Genomic DNA, 8,491 nt, shown 5'->3' with positions numbered 1-8,491 from the left:
ATCTGTCCTTTATTTGTCATGATTTTTCCTTAATTGTATACATGTATTTTAAAATATTTAAGGTAAATTCAGTGTTAATGCATTTCAGAGTTTAAACATACACACATATTTCCACTTGAAAAATGGTAAATAGATTCTTTTTGAAACATTATTTTTGAAACTGAGATGTATGTATTGGGTGGGATGCTATAAATTGACCAATGAGACCATATTCAGAATAATTTTCTCAACATTCTTAAATTGCATCCCTACCCTGCTTTTCACTATGTCTTGATTTAGTGTAGAACTAAGAGTTAAAGTGTCATGTCTGAATATATGCCTTTAAGCTGTGATAATACACTCACAGCCCAAGAAAACTCAGGCTCCTGGCTCATCCTCTCAAGCAATTCTTACCATTTTACCTTCCTACATACCACTCCACTCATGAGTGTCCCATGATTTGAGGCACATGGCTTTGCATCTTGACTTGTGCTTTACCAGGCCTACTTAGAATTTGTTAAATTACTAACATTCTTCCTAGGTCCTAATCATAATACTCACAACTCATCTGATATGCAAATCAATTTATCTGCATTATAATGACTGCATACAAACTTTCCCAATGTTTCCAAATATTCCATCTTTTTTCTTCCTTCTTCCTGCCTTCCTCCTTATGTCTTTCTTCCTCCCTTGTTCCTTTCTGTCATTCCCTCCTTCTTTCCCTCCTCCTTCTCTTTCTCTCTCCCTCATCAACATGTAACATTCTATGTTAAAGTTACTAGTTCTGCTGAGCATTTCCTACCCTATTTCTCTTTCTAGAAAATTACATCATTTTTTAAATCTCAGTTGATCTCTGAAGTTGACCTCAATCTCTCCAATTTTTTTTTTAATTTTTTTTTTAATTTTATTTATTTATGATAGGCACACAGTGAGAGAGAGAGAAGCAGAGACATAGGCAGAGGGAGAAGCAGGCTCCATGCACCGGGAGCCCGACGTGGGATTCGATCCCGGGTCTCCAGGATCGCGCCCCGGGCCAAAGGCAGGCGCCAAACCGCTGCGCCACCCAGGGATCCCCTCTCTCCAATTTTTAATAAAAAATGCTCACTGACTTGGCCTTCTGTGTCCCCACCCCTAACATGTCAGTTGTGGATCTGGCCTGCCACCTGGAGAAAGCTGCCAAATATGATGACATCAAGAAGGTAGTGAAGCCGGCATCGGAGGGCCCCCTAAAGGGCATCCTGGGCTACACTGAAGACCAGGTTGTCTCCTGTGACTTCAACAGTGACACCACTCTTCCCCCTTCAACGCCGGGATTGGCATTGCCCTCAGTGACCACTTCATCAAGCTTATTTCTTGGTATGACAATGAATTCAGCTATAGCAACTGGGTGGTGGACCTCATGGTCCACATCACCTCCAAGGAGTAAGAGCCTCCTGGACCACCAGCCCCAGCAAGAACAAGAGGAAGACAGAGGCCCTCAGCTGCTGGGGAGTCCCTGCCCCAACTTAATCCCCTGACACACTGAGAATCTTCTGACCTCCAATTTACATCCCAGACCCCCTGAGGAAGGGGACTGGGGAGTCCTACCTTGTCATGTACCATCAATAAAGTATATTGTACCCAGCCAAAAAAAAAAAAAATGCAATAGTATTTTAAAATAATGATTACATTGGACTTACATATTTTTGTAGGTGCTACCCTCCACTATAAACATTTCCCTTGCTCATAATCTATTAACATCAGTATTTCATATTTTATACATTTTTATATTCAATATACTGGCTAGAAAAATCTGTGATACATAATAAATATCCAATAAACTTCCTTAATGAATAAATGTCAATCAGTCATGAGAAATTATGGTTATTGGCATCACCCAAAATGCTGGCCCAAACATGATTTTTTTTTATAGCCAAAACATGAATTTCTATTCTTAGTAACATTGGTATAAATATTCACATCACAAAACTCCAGAGAAGGACTCATATTTGCAAGCCAAAGAACATAGTCAAAGAGTGCACTGATGTATGCTTAAGGATATATACATATATATAAAAAAGAATGTTACCTTACAAAAAAATAGAATACCCCTCATCATGTAGCCATTATGCAAGATATTATGAATTAGAACTCTAGAGGGGTAACATATTTCCTACATAAATGACAAAATGTTATGGTTGACTTCGATCCCCAAATGAGATATATGGAGTTTACTATTAAAAATTGTAACTTTTAATTACATAATTATATGAGTAGTAATTATGCCTTGTACACATAATACTTGATGAGTAATTTATATTTTTCTGAGTGTTTTTATAGATGGTTTTTAAATAAGATGGTCTTTCTGAGGAAGATAAACAGTAACCAACAACTCTCCTAATCAGGATAATAACAAGTACAAAAATCATGCTGGCTAGAGCTTTTAAGAGCACCCTGAAGTCCATGAGTTACTGAAACATTTGCTTCCGATAGGAGCGGAAGCATATTTAATCACTTCACTGAATTATTTATTAGGGCCATATGATCTTCACCATTATGCATGTGGAAAAAGCAAAGGGCACGGACAAGATGGAGAACTAGCCTAGCTGGCTCCCTTCCTGCAAATAGAAACTAGAGAATCTATAAATGCAAGCATGAGCATGAATTTGATAAAGGAACACTTAACAAAAGCCACTGGGAAGTCTAAAAGCTATTAGGAGCTGGTGTTAGTGGCACTGATTGAGAGAGAGGTAGGAAATCTATTAATATGGCTCATAATATGGCTCACCCCACCATCAAAAAATACCACAGACTAAGTAGCTTAAACAACAGAAATTTATTTCTCACATTTCTAGAGGCTGAGAAATCCCACATCAAGGTTCCAGTCAAGGTGCCAAGAGTCCAGAGTTTCTGGTGAGAGCTCCCTTCCAGGCTTGCAGACAGCTGCCTTCTATCCTCCATGACGGACGGGTGTTGGAGGGGAATGGGTGACCGGCACTGAGGCGGACACTTGACAGGATGAGCACAGGGTGTTTTTCTGTATGTTGGTAAATTGAACACCAATAAAAATTAATTAAAAAAAATAAAAAAATAAAAAAAATATCCTCCATGACCTCCTCTTTGTGCAAAGAAAGAGAGATCAAGCTCTGTGGAGTCTCTCCTTATAGGAACACTAATCAAATTGGATTGGGACTCTACCCTTAAGACCTTGTTTCACCTGAATTACTTTCAAAAAGTCTCTCTCTCCAAATACAGTCTACATGAAGGTTAGGGTTTCAACATATGAATCTTATTCATTGAAAGACACAAACATTCAATCCATAATAGAAAGAACATCTAAGTTCTGTTCTTATCTCTTCCCATATTGCTTTGGCAGGGTTGCAGCCTGCCGTCCTGCAGCAGAAACAGGCAGAAGTTCAAACTGGATTAAATTTGGGTTCAGTTCTTTTCAAGGCTTGGTGTACAGTGTTGATATAGGTGATACAGTGATATGTATAGGTGATACAGTATACTTTCTATTCTGATATATTAGGAGGCATAAAAGGGCTTGGCTTTCCTAATTTTACTGATATCAAGATTGATTGGTGCTTTGGATGTTGTCAGCCTAATCGATTCATTCGTTATTCACTTTCTCCATCAACTCAAGCATTAGGTAGTGGTTTTAGCAGCTATTGATGATTGTTGCCTACATGCATTATTTCAACAGGAAAACCATAAGAATCCTATAAAAAGAGAGAGAGAGATAGAAAAAGAGGGAGAAACTCAGTCTACAATTCACACTTGAAATATGCCCATGCCAAATTACAATTGTAACAGTGGTATCTTTTCTGCCTCTACCTACCCCTTTCTTCAAGACCACTCCTTTGCAGTTTCAAACCCATAGATAGCATCCCAAATATGGAAGGAAGACTGTAACAATGAACTGGAGAAATGATTTATTTATTTTTTTAAGTATTTTATTTATTAGAGAGAGAAGACAGAGGAGAGGCATAAGGGAGGGAGAGAGAAGATCCCAAGCAGACTCCCCACTGAGCATGGAACCCAGCACAGAACTCAGTCTCATAACCCTGAGATCATGAGCTGAGCCAAAATCAAGAGTCAGATGTTTAACTGACTGAGCCACTCAGGTGCCCCTGAAGTGGTAAAGTAATTTTTTTTTTTTTTTTAAAGAAGACAGTCACACATTTCTGCTTTTCACAATCTGAGTCCTTTTTTGACTGGAGATAAGTTTTAAACTGAATGAGAGACTGAATCTTTGATATAAGTGGGTTGATGTTTGAAAATGGAATTTGTCCTTTAAACTTAAAATGATTAGGAAGCTATGGTGTGTGTCAGGATGCAGGGAAGGAAAAACAGAGATTAAATGAATGATTCTTTTGTTTTTGTCACAGAGTTCACTTTTTTAAATAAATTAGATTAATATGAATATATCAAAAGATGTCCAGTATAGTGATTCGCCTTCACGATTTAAGGTAACATTGTAAGAATCCTTAAAATGCCATCATTACTGAATTGCATCAGTTATCTTGTAAACCAGTACCTCCCTACTTTCAGAAAGGAAAAATTCATAAAACAGTGAAAATGTCCAACTGTTGAATTACAACATTCATCTTGTTTGGGTACAGATGTAGAATTACAGATGACTGCCACAGTATTTTTCTTAGTTAAAATATACTCTGAATAACTATGTTACAAACTTAATGTTGGTAGAGATTATGAAGAATTGGTTCAATCCCTTTAATTCAATTATTCTAAAATAAATGAAATTCTTTCAGTGCTTTCCTACACCAGTTGAAGCAAGCACAGTAGGAGTGCCAACTAGGTAAGTCAGTTGCTTTGTGGGACTCAAGACCATGGACGTGGGCTACGTGCATAGCTGAATCATCTAGAACAGGGGAATCTGGAGGAAGGGGAAAGGCCAATATTAGTGAGATGAATTTGGCAATGTAAAGGAGCAAAGGATCAGAATTGTGAAGACACACAAACAAGGCCATAATCATATAAAGCTGGAAGGGAGAAGTCATTGCAGAGTACATTGTATTGTACCCATATTTTAGAAAAGGACCAAACTGTGTGTGCTGCATTTCCAATGAGAATTTTCAGCCAACTATATATATTTTGAGGATTATCATTGTCAAAAAAAATGATTTGCAATATTTCTTATTATAATAGATGGAGAGTGTGATAGTTGATCAAGCACTTTCCCTTTGGGATCCCTGGGTGGTGCAGCAGTTTGGCGCCTGCCTTTGGCCCAGGGCGCGATCCTGGAGACCCGGGATCGAATCCCACATCGGGCTCCCGGTGCATGGAGCCTGCTTCTCCCTCTGCCTGTGTCTCTGCCTCTCTCTCTCTTCTCTGTGTATTCTCATGAATAAATAAATAAATAAATCTTTAAAAAAAAAAAAAAGCACTTTCCCTTTATGGACATTTAGTTGGTGTTTTTAAAATTGTCCCTAATTATAAGTAACACAGAGATAAATATTCTTATATAAAAACTATTAGTTGTTATATATTATAACTTATAATTGTTGATTTTATTTATTTCCTTTACTTAGTTAAGCATGTTTATTAAATGTGCATGTCAAAATATGGTCATATTTATTCTAGCTTTTGGAATTTAAATATTTAATCTCTTTGGAAATTATTTTAGGTTATGGTGTAGCAAAAATGTTAAAAGGAAAATTTCTAGTCTATGAATTAAGTAAAATCATCAGAACATTAATAGTTTAGAGAGATAATCTTAGTGATATAAAAATTCTAAGGGCAGTAGATGAAAAAAATATGCAAAAATATATCACTACCTTTCCCTAAATTGTGAGGATTAAATCTTTTCCCTTGCTTTTTTACAAATTTATGTGCATTACAATTTTTTTACATGAATTCATCAATATTTGTATTCAAAGAAAAGTAAATGAACAACATATCAACAAAACCTGTCTTGATGGCTCTGCTCAGAGTTGACAGAAATTCTGATTTCTCTAAGTTCTAAAAGACATAGTTGTGAAGCCAAAACAACATAAATCAAGTTAAAAAGACAGTACTCTTAGAAGTACAGAAGAAAACACCGAAGTACTAGTAAATTAGTGTCCACTCTTTAGATGTGTTTTTAAAGAAAAGTGATCCAATTGTATTCTAAAGCAAAGGTCACTATTGTCATTAAACATATCAGTTCTCCCCTATGTTAACTATAGGTTTTTGATGAACATGCATTATGAATATTTTTCTATCTCTGCATTAGACACAACTGTACTGAAATTTTTGCATGAGGATCTATTTATGACCACAAAGTTATAAAGTTATTGTCATTTTGAAATAAAGCACCCACAAACAAAATTACTGCCATACAAAAGCATGTTATAGGGTCTTAAGTTACAGAACCAGTGCCTTATTTTTTAGTACTTAAGTTGCTTTTACATCTTCATTACTATATATCCCTGTGCCTTTGTGTGAATTTGGGGTCATATTGTTAGGATAGATTCCCACTTAAAAACACAATGTGTATTGTCAAATTGCTTTTCAGAAAATTTGTTCTAATTTAAATATAAACTCTAATGTATGAGAGAGAAGATTATGTAACTTGCCAGATTATATTTCTTCTTTGTGGATTTTGATTGTTTTGTCGGTGGAAAAAAAGAAACTTATACCAAAATGTTACTATTCTTTTTTTATTTGGATATAATTGACATGAAGTTACATTAGTTTCAAATGCAAGTGATTTGCTAAGTTTACACATCCTGGGCTGTGTTCACCATAACTTTAGCTACCAATTGTTCTGTTACATCACTGTTACAGTATCATTGACTATATTCCTTATGCTGTGACTTTTATTCCCCCTAGTCATTCCATAATTGGAAGCTGTTCCTTCTGCCCTTCACTCATTTTTTCCACACCCCTTCCCAAAAACCCCCTCTGGCAACCATCTCTTTATACACTGTATTTACAGGCCTGAATCTGCTTTTTGCTTATTCATTTGTTTTTGTTTTGTTTGTTTATATGTGTTTTCAGAGTCCACTTGTGAGTGGAATCATACGGTATTTGTCTTTCTCAGTCTGACTTATTTCACTTAGTACAATACCCTTTAAGTCCACTTTTGTTGCTGCAAAAGGCACAATCTCATTCTTTTTTATGACTATAAATTCATAGATATATAGAGATAGATATACATATCATATTTTCCTTATTCATTTGTCCATTGATAGAAACAGGCTGCTTCTATTTTTTGTCTAATGTAAATAATGCTACAATAAATATAGGGGTGCATGTAACTTTTTTATTTGTGATTTTTGTTTTCTTTGGGTGAATGCTCAATTGTGGAATTACTGGATCATATAATACTTCTATTTTAAATTTTTGAGGAAACTCCATACTGTTTTCCACAGTGACTGTACCAATTTCCATTTCCATCAATAGTGCACAGGGTTCCTTTTTCTCTGCATCCTCACTAACACTTGTTATTTCTTTTCTTTTTCATTTTAGCCATTCTAACTGGTGTAAGGTGATATCTCCTTGTGGTTTTTAATATTCATTTCTTTGTTTTGTTTTTTTAAGAGATTTTATTATTTATTCATGAGAGACACAGAGGCAGAGACATAAAACAGAAGAAGAAACAGGCTCCCTGCAGGGAGCTTGATTTGGGACTCAGTCCCCAGACTCTGAGCCAAAGGCAGACGCTTAATCGCTAAGCCACCCAGGCATCCCTCATTTCTCTGTTGATGAGTGATGCTGAACATCATTTCATGTGTTTCTTGGTCATCTGAATGTCTTCTTTGGAAAAAATATCTAGTTAGGTCCTCCACACTTTTTTTTTTTTTTAAGTCAGATTGCTTAGGGTTGAGTTATATAAGTTCTTTATATATTTTGGATACTAACCCCTTATAAGATATATTATTTACAAATGCCTTCTTTCATTCAGTAGGTTGTCTTTTTGTCTTGTTGATTGTTTCCTTCACTGTGCAAAAGCTTTTTATTTTGATGAAGTCCCAATAGTTTATTTTTGCTTTTGTTTCCCTTGCCTGAGAAGACATATCTAGAAAAATGTTGCTATATCTGATGTCAAAGAGGTAACTACTTTTGTTCTCTTCTAGGATTCTTATGGTTTCAAGTCTCACATTTAGGCCTTTAATCCATTTTGAGTTTATTTTTGTGTCTTGTTTTAGAAAGTGGTCCAATTCCATTCTTTTGCATGTAGCTATCTAGTTTTCCCAGCACCATTAATTGAAGAGATTTTTCCCCACTGTATAGTCTTTCCTCTTTTGTCATAAATTAATTGAAATATATAACTGTGGGTTTATTTCTGAGCTCTCTAATCTGGTCTATTGATCTATGTATCTTTTTGTGTGTGTACATGTGTGTGTGAGTACCATACTGTTTTTGATTACCACAGCTTTGTTGTATATCTTGAAATCTGGTACTGTGATACCTCTAGCTTTGTTCTTTCTCAAGTTTGCTTTTGGTGATTCAGGGTCTTCTCTCATCCCATACAAATTTTAGGATAATTTTTTCTAGTTCTATGGAGAATGCTGTTGATATTTTG

This window comes from Vulpes lagopus, chromosome 7 (assembly GCF_018345385.1).
Source record: "Vulpes lagopus strain Blue_001 chromosome 7, ASM1834538v1, whole genome shotgun sequence".
Classification (NCBI taxonomy): domain Eukaryota; kingdom Metazoa; phylum Chordata; class Mammalia; order Carnivora; family Canidae; genus Vulpes; species Vulpes lagopus.
This window is presented reverse-complemented; position numbering follows the sequence as displayed.